The sequence below is a fragment of the Topomyia yanbarensis genome, chromosome 2 (assembly GCF_030247195.1).
Source record: "Topomyia yanbarensis strain Yona2022 chromosome 2, ASM3024719v1, whole genome shotgun sequence".
Taxonomy (NCBI): Eukaryota; Metazoa; Arthropoda; class Insecta; order Diptera; family Culicidae; genus Topomyia; species Topomyia yanbarensis.
The window spans coordinates 58171194-58184071 of NC_080671.1; positions in this window are offsets into that span (position 1 = coordinate 58171194).

Sequence of the window (12878 nt, forward strand, 5' to 3'; positions counted from 1 at the left end):
CTGAACTTAAATCGCCGTTCGTTTTGCTCCTTGTTCACTGAACTACCGATAGCACCATCCCGAAGGTCTTCAGACGCGCGCGCAACCGATCTCGTTTAGAGACTGACCGAAACCTTCCCAGGTCGAGGCTTATTTATGCAAAGAACTGCTGACTGGCCACGCAACGCTGAGAGATCCCCCAGACCCCCGAAAAACAACAACAACAGAAAATGAACAACAATAGATCTGCAGAGGTAAACCCTACACAGAAGAGCCACTGACTGGCCAGATGACCCCTGATTACGCCGCGTAGCTCGGCTGGGTGGTGATCGCATGGTCACACACCGGAAGGGTCTCAACGCAACAGTCGCGACAGGTAAATAAGCGTCCAGCGTGCCGCCGCCCGTAAGAAGAAAAAGCATAAAGAGTCTTGAGGAAAGAAATGATATGCAAACAATGCGATTCACTCGCCAACATCGGTGGTTGCAGTGTGCCTCATGCAGAAGAACGGTTATGACGATGTCTGATGGCGAACGGCAGAAGCCGAGACAAGTTCAAGTGACCGAATCCTCGCCGAATGTTGACATGAAAGTGATGCAATGATGAACTGAAGAGGATCAGTTTAAAATGATGATTATGATGTAGCATAAACAGACTTTAGATGTAGGGTTGCTCCATTGGAGCATCTTAAATTCAGATCTACAGGTTCACGGTTTAACCTAGTAGATATTAAAAAAATTGCGCAAATATACCTTAAGCCAACTGTTACTACTGAAATTCGCCGCATGTTTTGAATATTTCTTAATAATTCATTTAAGCGTCACATTTATATCATCACTTATTGGATGAATGCAATGAAAGATATATTTTATATTACATTCAAATCTCACACTTTCATCTGTTTTGATCACTCTGATGAAAATAAAACACGCATGTCGTCATCAGGTACTACCCTACCATAACCGAATCGATGATATTATTATAATAATTACCGAACTAAATTATGTAAACACCCAGTGACCAACAAAACTCGTCTGGGATGAGAATCGCCGGAAAAGCTTTCTTTATTATTCAATAAAAGTTGATGTTAATTAATTAATCAGGCTCCGAGACATGGAAAACCTTTAGCGGCCAGCGCAGACCGCAGGCTATGAAACTGAAAGTGGGACAACCAAAAACTTCAGAGATTCATTAAACTGCACAGTCATGCTGCCACAGTATTGGGTCGTTCGGTGAGACAGAGTAACTTACAGGAAACTCACAGTTGATGAACGGTTATTTTACAATTCGCCGGGTAGTCTAGTTTTCGCAGCTACGTGAAGCTGCTTCTCTTCATATATTATATATAGTTTGTAGAAAATGCCGACTTTGTAATTACCTGTTTATGTTGAGTCTTATGATCATGAGATGTGGTTCAACGCTTAGTGCATTCTTGATGTAACTGCAAAATTTAATCGAGCACCCAATCAAATTGGGTTATTTAAATAAAAACGAATTCCATAGAATGCATTTTTCGTATCAACTTGTGCAATAAATCAGGTCGTGTAGTAGTCAAAACAATAAAAAATCAACGCGAAGATATCGTGTCAATAATCTTTTGATATGGTGTTCTGACCGGGCGGACGGATCTGTCTATTTCTATTAATGCATTTCGAACAGGTTCTCCGCGAATGTCAAAACTTTTTTTGCATTCATGTATGAAAGGGAAATTATGAGAAGCTAACGTAGATATAACCAGCGTAGATCGCGGAGACGGACGATAATGGTGATTTTATTATTCGTCGATTTGCTTTCCAGAGGTTGTTTTTTGCGCTACCAGTATTTTCGTTTGTTATGTTTACGGTTGGAAGTGAGGGTTTTTTTTCTCTAGAGTGTCAAGTGGATGACAATCGAGCTTTGGATAAGGCGAAAGGTTTGCGTAGACACTATCTTCAAAATCCAATACTGATACAGTGGTTTATGTTAGTTCAATTATTTGTTACGTAACATACGAGAGAGTACGAGGCAGACGAACATCACATGAATCAATTTAGTTGTAGTTACATAATTTTCAATCAAATAGTTATTCCTAACTAACAGATGAAAGCTCGATCGAAAAGTGTTCCGTTACCTAACCCTTCTAGACCAAGGTTTGCTATTTCGCCTTTTTGTAGTAGATGAACCAACTCGGCTTATTGTGGTGCACGGACAAAATTAGTTCATAAATTTATGAACAAAAACTCACGGTTTCGTAAACTGAACGATTTACGAAAATCTGACCAATTTCCTGAAATTATGGATAAGAAACCACGTATTCATGAAACTATGTGTACTTTCAAAAAACTAACTCGCGCGAAAATGTACATGGCGTTACATTGCAATATTTAGTTGGGATAATGTGGTTCCTTCCAGGACAAGTTTATTTTTGTTGTGATTCTTGATCAGTTCTTAGGGTATACTGGTTTGAATAAACTTCTCATCACTTTACCGTGATATCTTATTAATGAGTTAACTATCGGAGTTTTCTGGCAGAGTAACACCATTTATGTGCATGAGTCCAGGGCATTAGTTATGACATTCGTAATTTATATTCACGTTTTCGTGATATTTTATTCACGAGTTTTGGGTTGTATTTTTCTGGGAGAGTAGTGTGACTTATGTTCAAGAATTCAGAGTCGTATTCACGATTTATGTAATTTCTATTCACGTTATCGTAATATTTTAGTCACAAGTAGAGTTATTTGTGTTCATGATTTCAGGATAGTCACGACCTTTGATATTTTAGTCGCGAGTAGTGTAATTTTTGTTCATAACTTCAGGATCTTAGTCACGATATTCGAATTTTTTATGCGCGTTATCGTGATACTCTACTCTTGAGCTCACTTTCGAATTTGACGCGTGGAGTAATGTGACTCATGTTCATAACGGCGCCGGTGGTTGAGTGGTAAGCGTGACCGTCATTCATTCCAATTGGCCTGGGCTCAATTCCAGCCGAGGTCGTTGAGATTTTTCTGAGGTGAGAAAATCTGTGGTCACGTCTTCCTTCGGAAGGGAAGTAAAGCCGTTGGTCCCCGGTCCATGAGTTGATGGATCGACATCTAGTCCAGATAGTGGAGTCACCTCTCTAGCGTCGGTAAAGAAGAAGTAGAATCCAACTTCTATACTTACTAACAAATATCCTCCTCCTGTGATACTTGTGGAGTGCGCAGTAGTATATACGGTCTATAGCAATAGCAAGTATCGGACTAACCATTCCTTCCCTTTCCTTCCGCGATCTACGTTCGGGCCTAGCCGGCGCCGGTATTGATCAATAAACACTTTAGGATTACCAGGAGTTGCACATTGAAAGATGTTTCGCTACTCCCATGCATAATTATTTACTGATTCCCTGTGTAACTTCGGCTAGTCCTGATCGATAACGGAGTAGCAGCCAGGGGTGGTCGCACAAGCTCAAGCTCATGTTCATGTTTAATTTCTATAGGATTTTTTACTCGGAGTAACGTGACAATATCAATCGGATCATAAAAGCGTGACTGATTTGCGGTGTCTTGTTTTGTGAACTACATTACAAACACGACTTGTGGCTCTATAATATATTTTTTGTGCTCAGTGCTGCTTTTCATTTCTGTCCGGACATTATATTAAACCTTATCAAATGGATAACGATATTCGAGGTCCTAACAGTTTTCTGAAATCTTTTGCTCGCACCTGTGAACTTGTCGCTAGAAGGTGGACGTGAAAATTTCAAGACCATGTGCAGTTGCATGAAATTGGAAATGGTTACGGACGTCTTCTACACATCAAAAGATCTCTATATAGATTGAACCATGTACTAGTAGTCATGAACCAGTTCACGAATCCATAAATATTATATGATTTTGTGAACTATTTCATGAGCACGAATGATCAGTTGTGAAAATTGTACTAGAAGTAATGAACTAGTTCATGAACACACCAACGATATTCTATGATTTTGTGAACTATTTCACGGACACGCATTGTTAGACGTGTTACGTTTGCATGAATAATATTTCATGGTTTTGCGAACTATTTCTCGAGCTCGAATGGTGTTAGTCTGGGAACTAGCTCCAAATACATGAAAATATTTCATGAACTTCTGAATTATTTCACGAGCATGAAGGGCATGAGCTGTGACTAAATCGCTAGAAATCATGAATCACGTCACGTATACATGAATAACATTTCGTGATTAATACATTTGGAATCATGAACTAGTTCACGATGATTGAAAGGATTCATGAATAATATTCCGGGTTTTGTGGAATAATTCATGAGAAAATATGTTGATTTGTGGCTGTGGTCCACTAGGAGGTTGATAACAGTCTATTATCTTTCTTCTGACAAAACTAGTCTGGGGGCCCTGTGGTATACGGCGGGTTGAAGTATCGCAGCCAAAAATTGATCCACTGAGTTCCAGATCCCATGTCGTAAGAGGCGACTAAAAACAGGAGTCCTCGAGTCGAAGTGTTTCTCCATGCCGAGGACTGAATGGCTGGCATGATTAAAATATGCCAGTCGCACACGGAGTGTCGTAGGTATTGTCCTTGCTGTGTTAAACTAATCTCGTACACAGTGGGATTTTGTTTCTTTGCAAATTATGAGAATCAAATGATGATCATGTCATTAATGCCCTCTTCGTGGTTTGCTATAGGCTCTTATAAGCCAACGTGTTTGGTATTTTCTAGTAGCTGTACAATAAGTGCCGGGGAAGAAATGTACAATGCTCTGATCGACCATGGTTCGAGTAGCCCAAATTAATCTTCAGCATAGATGTACAGCAACTATCAATCTATCTCACCTTTTGCAGGAAGCAAAAGCTGCATAGGTTCAAAAACCGTATTTCCGCGAAGGAAACTTCTATGTTGAAAAGCTACTTAACCCCTCGTGCATGTGAACTTGTGAATAGTGCTATCGACGCATATCTTTTATCCGATCTCAAATTTGTGATATTTGTGCTGTCACAGTCAATGTGACTGCTGATAACATAAACAGGAAATACGTCTATTGTTTGGCATATTCGCCGCATAATGAATCATCACCTTCTGATGATTTCAAAAGGGTTGTATTTTACTGTGGCAGAAATGAGTTTTCACTCATAATGGGCAGTGATGCAAATACCCACCACATAATTTAAGGCAGCTTAGATATCAATTTGAGAGGCTCCGAAATGATGGATTGTCTAAGCAGCCCAAATTTGAATATACTTAATTTAGGAAATCACCTAACATTTGCGCGATCTGGCAGAGAAGAGGTGTTAGATGTAACTCTCTGTTCTGACTGTATTGCGCATGAGTTGACAAACTGGCTCGAACTCAACCAGTTCGACCCGTCGTTATCTGATCATAAGTACATCGTCTTTGATCATTTGAACGCCTAGATGTAGCAACCTCTTGCGGTTCTACTGGGTGATAATTCAATTTTGAATAAGTGGTATAAAAATGGATTTGATTGTGTGGACGTTGTAAGATTGTAAATTCCCACTCGTTTGGATCAAACCGATGATACGTGTGGATCCTTTTTGAATTTTCGGGGAATCGAAAACTGAGTCACTTCCCACAACTTTTTTATTTATTAACAGATTAAGGCCGAAGTGGCCTGTGCCGTATACAAAAGATTCCTCCATTCCACTCGGTCCATGGCCGCGCGTCGCCAGCCACGCAGTCTGCGAAGGGTCCGCAAATCGTCTTCCACCTGGTCAATCCATCGTGCTCGCTGCACGCCACGTCTTCTTGTACCGGTCGGATTGCAATTGAGCACCGTTTTCACCGGGCTATTGTCTGACATTCTGGCTACGTGCCCGGCCCACCGTAGTCGTCCGATTTTCGCGGTATGACAGATGGGCGGCTCCCCCAACAGCTGATGCAACTCATGGTTCATTCGCCGTCTCCATGTGCCGTCTTCCATCTGCACTCCACCGTAGATGGTACGCAGCACTTTCCGTTCGAAGACACCAAGTGCGCGTTGGTCCTCCACGAGCATGGTCCAGGTCTCGTGCCCGTAGAGAACTACAGGTCTAATCAGCGTCTTGTAGATGGTCAACTTCGCACGACGGCGGACTCTGTTCGACCGAAGTGTCTTGCGGAGGCCAAAGTAAGCACGATTTCCTGCCACGATGCGTCTACGAATCTTTCTGCTGGTATCATTGTCGGCGGTCACCAGTGAGCCCAAGTACACGAACTCTTCAACCACCTCGATTTCGTCGCCTCCGATGCAAACTCGAAGCGGGCGGTTCTCATTCTCTTCTCGTGAACCTCTTCCTATTATGTACTTTGTCTTCGACGTGTTGATGGCAAGTCCGACGCGCTTGGCTTCTCTTTTCAGTCTAATGTAGGCTTCCTCCATCTTCTCAAAGTTTCGTGCAATAATATCAACGTCATCGGCGAAGCCAAGTAGCTGAACGGACTTTGTGAAAATCGTACCACTCGTGTCGATCCCTGCTCTTCTTATTACACCTTCCAGCGCGATGTTGAATAACAGACACGAGAGACCATCACCTTGCCGTAACCCTCTGCGTGATTCGAAGGGACTCGAGAGCGTCCCTGAGACGCGTACTACGCACATCACCCGATCCATCGTCGCCTTCACTAATCGCGTCAGTTTGTCCGGGAATCCGTACTCGTGCATAATCTGCCATAGCTGACCTCGATCGGTAGATCGTTCGCTCTTGAAACCCGCCTGGTACTGCCCCACGAACTCTCTTGCAATTGGTGATAGTCGACGGCATAGTATTTGGGAGAGTACCTTGTAGGCGGCGTTCAGCAGGGTGATTGCTCGGTAATTACAGCAATCCAGCTTGTCGCCCTTTTTGTAGATAGGACACACGACACCTTCCATCCACTCCTCCGGTAAAATCTCCTCCTCCCAAATCTTGGTAATCACCCAGTGCAGCGCTTTAGCCAGTGGCTCGCCACCGTGTTTTAGTAGCTCGCTTGGTATTTGGTCAACCCCAGCGGCTTTATTATTATTGAGCCGGCTGATCTCCTCCTGGATTTCTTGGAGATCCGGAGCCGGTAGTGTAATGTCTTCCGCGCGTGCTCCCAGGTGCGTTACGGTTCAACTTCTCGTAGAATTTCCGTGTGTCTTTAGCGCGGTACAGCTGCTCCATCGCTTCGCGATCTCGGTCTTCCTGCTGGCGCTTTTTGGTCCGGAAAACCGAGTTCTGCCTGTTCCGTGCCTGTTTATATCGCGCCTCGTTCGCCCTCGTGCGGTGTTGCAGCATTCTCGCCCATGCTGCATTCTTCTCTTCGACTAACTGCTTGCATTCGCCGTCGTACCAGTCGCTTCTTCGGTCCGGGCCCACCGTACCTAGTGCAGTGGCTGCGGTGCTACCTATGGCGGATCGGATATCTCTCCAGCCATCTTCAAGGGCAACTGCGCCTAGCTGCTCTTCCGTTGGTAGTGCCACTTCCAGCTGCTGCGCGTATTCTTGAGCCACTCTGCCATCTTGTAGCCGCTCGATGTTTAGCCGCGGCGTTCGGCTTCGACGAGAGCTATGCACTGTCGAAAGTTTTGAGCGTAAGCATACTGCAACCAGGTGGTGGTCCGAATCTATATTCGCACTGCGATAAGTGCGGACGTTTGTGATGTCCGAGAAGAATCTACCGTCGATTAGAACGTGGTCGATTTGATTTTTTGTTACTTGGTCCGGTGATCTCCAGGTGACTTTGTGGATATCTTTGCGAGGGAAGAAGGTGCTTCGGATTACCATTCCACGGGAGGCTGCGAAGTTCACACATCGTTGGCCGTTGTCATTTGATACGGGATGCAGGCTGTTAGGCCCGATCACCGGTCTGTACATTGCCTCCCTTCCTACCTGTGCGTTCATGTCGCCGATGACAATTTTCACGTCTCGCAGAGGGCAACCGTCGTATGTCTGCTCCAGCTGCATGTAGAACGCTTCTTTCTCGTCGTCGGGTCTCCCTTCGTGTGGGCAGTGCACGTTGATGATGCTGTAGTTGAAGAAACGGCCTTTGATCCTCAACTTGCACATCCTTGCATTGATCGGCTGCCACCCGATCACACGTTGGCGCATCTTGCCCAGCACTATGAAGCCGGTTCCCAGCTCGTTGGTTGTACCACAGCTCTGGTAGAAGGTAGCCGCTCGATGCCCGCTTTTCCACACCTTCTGTCCCGTCCAGCAAAGTTCCTGCAGCGCCACGATATCGAAGTTGCGGGGGTGTAGCTCGTCGTAGATTATCCTGTCACATCCTGCGAAGCCGAGCGATCTGCAGTTCCATGTTCCGAGTTTCCAATCGTGATCCTTTATTCGTCGCCTGGATCGTTGCCGATTGTCCTGGGTCGTATTCTCTTCTGTATTGTTCGTTATGTGGGTTTTTTAAGGGGCGGCTTATAGGGCCTACGCCAACCACCTGTCTCGCTGGTGGGCCGTCGTGCCAGGACTGCTTAAGGTCCCACCTGGACACCAGGACAGGTTTACACCTTCCGAAGAAGGGTAACCCCCCCTTCCCTGACAGCATACGACCAAAGTTCCCACCGGGGTTGGTTACCCGATCTTCACTAAGGTTACTCGTATCCCAGTCGACGCCACGAGGAGGCCAGGGCTAGGAGTTACTGGGCAGGAAGCTAAGGACCGCAAGTGGGGTCTATTTTATGCCTTCAGGTACAAGAGGCTTACGCACTGTCTACTCATTGTCGACCACTTCCCACAACATCAGATGTGAATACTGGTAGAAACGTGCTCCTCCTTAAAAATGGGAAACAAATTCATCAAAATCCAAGAATAGAAGCACAACCGCAGAGGTGCTCTCTTCAACAATGGTTCGGCTCGTTGTATAGAATCTTTGAGTCTCAATACTCATCGAGTGCAAGCAAGGTTGGAGAAAGGTCACACATGATCTGTTAAAAGATCTTAACGGGTGTCTCCTTTCAATCCCTCCTAACTCATTCATACCCAGTTTCAGTGAGTTTGGCTAGGTATGGTATTGTTTGGTTCTCTCCGGATAACGAACAAAGCTGTACCTGATTGAAATAGAAATCGGAGGAGATAAGTGAGAAGGCAGGAGGCTTCCGTTTTATTGTCGAACCATCTTACATTCCTTGGAATCCTAAGAAATGTTTGAACAGTAGTTTTAAACAACAATAACGTTTATTTATATTCAATATTCTAAAAAAAATATATAGCTAACAGTCGGCCATTTCGTTCGATGATTGCAATCCTGCGGCATTAAGGAATAAAACCAGGATAAAATTTTATTGAATACATCCAATTAGTGGAGAAAATCGAAGTTAAAATGAAATCCGTAGCATGGAAAGTATAAGCGGTTTTATAGAGTTTTTCAGGAATGGGTTACACAGTTTTATGATGGTTTTATAGCGCTCATATTATGGTTCTCAAAACTGCTAGGTTAGAAGAATTTTATGTAGTAGATTTAGTATTACCCTTAAAGACTAGAGTACAACTGTAATACAACTATTACTCCCGTTGTAGTTCGCATAGCAGGTTCTGCTGATGACAATAAAATAAGACCAACTAGTCATAACGTGAGTTTTAGCAACCTGTAGAAAGGACATATAACCATAAGGTATGCATGGAAGGTTTTAAATATTAGTATTATTAAACGCTATTAAATTTCAATATCACTAAAATTGTTACTTGGGATGCGTTACTAAAAAATTAAGGAACATAATTTTAAAACACATGATTCTTGTTCATGATCCTGTTTTCGTAACGTAAAAACGTGATGATTGTTCTAGAATTCATGGTTCTTAATTCACGATGTTGGGTATATTTTTTCAGCGATCCAAGATTGTTAACGTTGAATTCAGCTTTATCGCCGATAACGATAAATTCAGCGCCATTATCGGCGTTGAATTTCATTGATTTATTCGTCATCGTCAACGCTCTTTGTTGAATTCAACGTTAGCGCAAAAGGATATTTTCGCGCTAATACCCTAACCGGATTTTGATTACAGAGGTTTGTTGTGACCGCTGAGTTAAAGTAACCAACTACCCGTGCCGTTTGTCTAAGCAACTGCAATCGGTCCAAAATGTACGAATATGACTCAGAATCACAAATACATATCATTCTATGGCACATGGGACTGAACATGGATAAACGTGTAGAACGTGGTGTAATTTTAATTTAATGCTACGGTATAAATGTTACTGTGAAGGCGCGACTACTGGTCTGCTGGTATTCAAGGCGGCATATAACAGACTGACTAAACTTTACAGTTTCAGTGAAACAACAATATGTTGTGTTGGTAAAATACATCGAAAAAAGTTGAAGTTGTTTGGTTATTACATTGACTATTTGTTGAGTATAACGTTTACCCAGAAACCCCCAGTTGCGTGGTGCGGTAAGCCAGCCCACATTTGAATTTACACTAAAATGGGTTATGGTGAGACGAGTGTAGACGAGGAAATGATCAAAACAAAGTGAAGTGTATGAGTGCTGAAATAGAAAATATACGGCGAATGAAGAAAAGTTTGAAGGTGTAAAGATAAAAAATATATAATTTGTAAAATTATCGAAAGTGAAGCAGAGAAGTACGTGTAGTAGAGTATAGATCGGACAGGTAGATTTGTTTGATGAATTGAAGGCAGAACTGATAAATATTGAATTCACAAATTGGATTAATTGAGGTGAAGGAAAAGTTTCTGTTAGCGGTCCGTGGTATTTCGGATACTAGATTGTAAGTAGTATTAATATAGGAAGAACAATTGGACATGAAATAAAAAAATGTGTTTCAGCTTCGAGCAGATAATACCGCAAATAGCGAGTTGTACTGCTAAACGAACTCCGAACAATTACCGCCAACACTATTATTGATTTAAACTTTTTTCATGCTAACTTAGCCGTTTTTTGTGTGACCCAGAAAATGAGTCAGGTTGCAACCCCAACCGCTGTCAGTTCATACATTTTTCAGTTTTCTTAGTATTTGTGAAGCTTTTGATTCAGTTTCCATCAACATTCCTTCTGCGAAGCTGCACTAGCAGATTCTATCACCAATTTTGTACATTTTTTGCTAAACCTGCTGTTTGAAAAACACATGATGTCTCCATGCTGGTGTGTTCCTTTCCTCTCAACTCGCATGTAATCGCCTACAGCGGTCCATTGGTTGTCTATGCAGACAGTGATGTGAATCGAGAGTTGAACACGATCGTTCATGGGGATCGAATCCAGAGCCGGATAGATGTTAATCAGGAATGTTACAGCTGAACCTACTACTCAACGGGTCTGGTGACGAGCTTCGAACGTACCTGAAGCCCTGTCAAAATTGTACCACGACGGAAACATTCGCATCGTTGGCCTGTCACTGTTTCAAACCAGTGTTACCTTTCCTTACTCAGAGAGGAAAACAGCAGGACTGCTTTCCCAAAGTCGCCATCCAATTCGTGATCCATATCCTGTCCGTTTGCGTTCGCCATGACCAATATGTCGTTATCAGGATATTCCTGGCGTCGATCCTGATGTACCGTTTGGCACTCTAATTGGGCTAGGGTACTTTATACTAAAATCTTTACTTAAACCTTAGTGGAAGCGGCACAGACTCGCTTCAACAAGACTTCGCTTGTACTTTCGGCTCCATACGGCTTCTATAGAGGTTTAACAGAGCCCGCTGGCCAACCCCACCATGTCGTGTCACTGGAGCCGGAATACTACCGAGAGCCAGCCAGAATTCTGGGACATTTTCCAGCTGGACCTTCTTGAATAGTTAAATAATACACTTCTTATCTTCTACAGTACTGCTCACTATGGCTATGGCTCAAACAACTATTTGCATCTTTCTCTAAAATAATCACTAGCTAATCGAATACCATTAGAATTTAGTAGTTTCGATTATAATATATTATGTTATATTATATTATATTATATTATATTATATTATATTATATTATATTATATTATATTATATTATATTATATTATATTATATTATATTATATTATATTATATTATATTATATTATATTATATTATATTATATTATATTATATTATATTATATTATATTATATTATATTATATTATATTATATTATATTATATTATATTATATTATATTATATTATATTATATGAATTATATTTAAAAAAATCGTAAAATCGCTGATAGATCATCACTGAAGCAGCCACGTGCAATGCTTTCCAACAAAAAAAAATCAATCTACGTTTCAAGGCGCCATACACTTATAGCTATGTATTTTCACTTTCCCTGTGCCATGCAGTAGTCCTATCTACTGAGCACGGGTGAGGAGTATCGTTTGCGCTGACGTACGCATTTCAGGCCTCAGGCTATCGAGGGCCATTTGTGAAAATGGTACGCACGTCAATAAATCAAAACTACCTCTGTACATATCCTGAATATTTTTCATTCTTTATTTTCTGCTGTGTGTTCTGTGTCGGTTATAGTTATTTTAATAGCTGAAGTTTGGAGGCTGATTTTTAGCTACCATTTCTAGTGTTTTTGTACAGATAGCTATGTGCGTACCATTTCTCCCATAAATAATAATGTTCCTTTTCATACGCTGAGTTTAATTTTGTCAATTTTTCATAAGCATGCCACAAAAAATAACCTTTCCTATGCAGGCGGGCTGACACAATAAACGTGGTTTGTTGCATCATTAAATAGTACTCACCTAGGCAAAAAACATACCTGTTTGATTTTTTCTGGTTGGGAGATTCGCTAGACACCCTATACAAATTTGTAGCTTTTGAAAAGGCATCGATTGCATTGATAATACTGCGAAAAAGCTAATTAAATGTGGCTTATATCTAGGGTTATGAGCCTAGTTTCACACGACGAGACAACGCTGCGTACTATTTTTCGAATATTCTATATAATACATATTTAACAAACATGACGCATCATAATTTCACCGCACCGATAAAAAATTGAGTTGGTCCACAATGGTTTAAGATCCGTTGTGCCGAAAAAT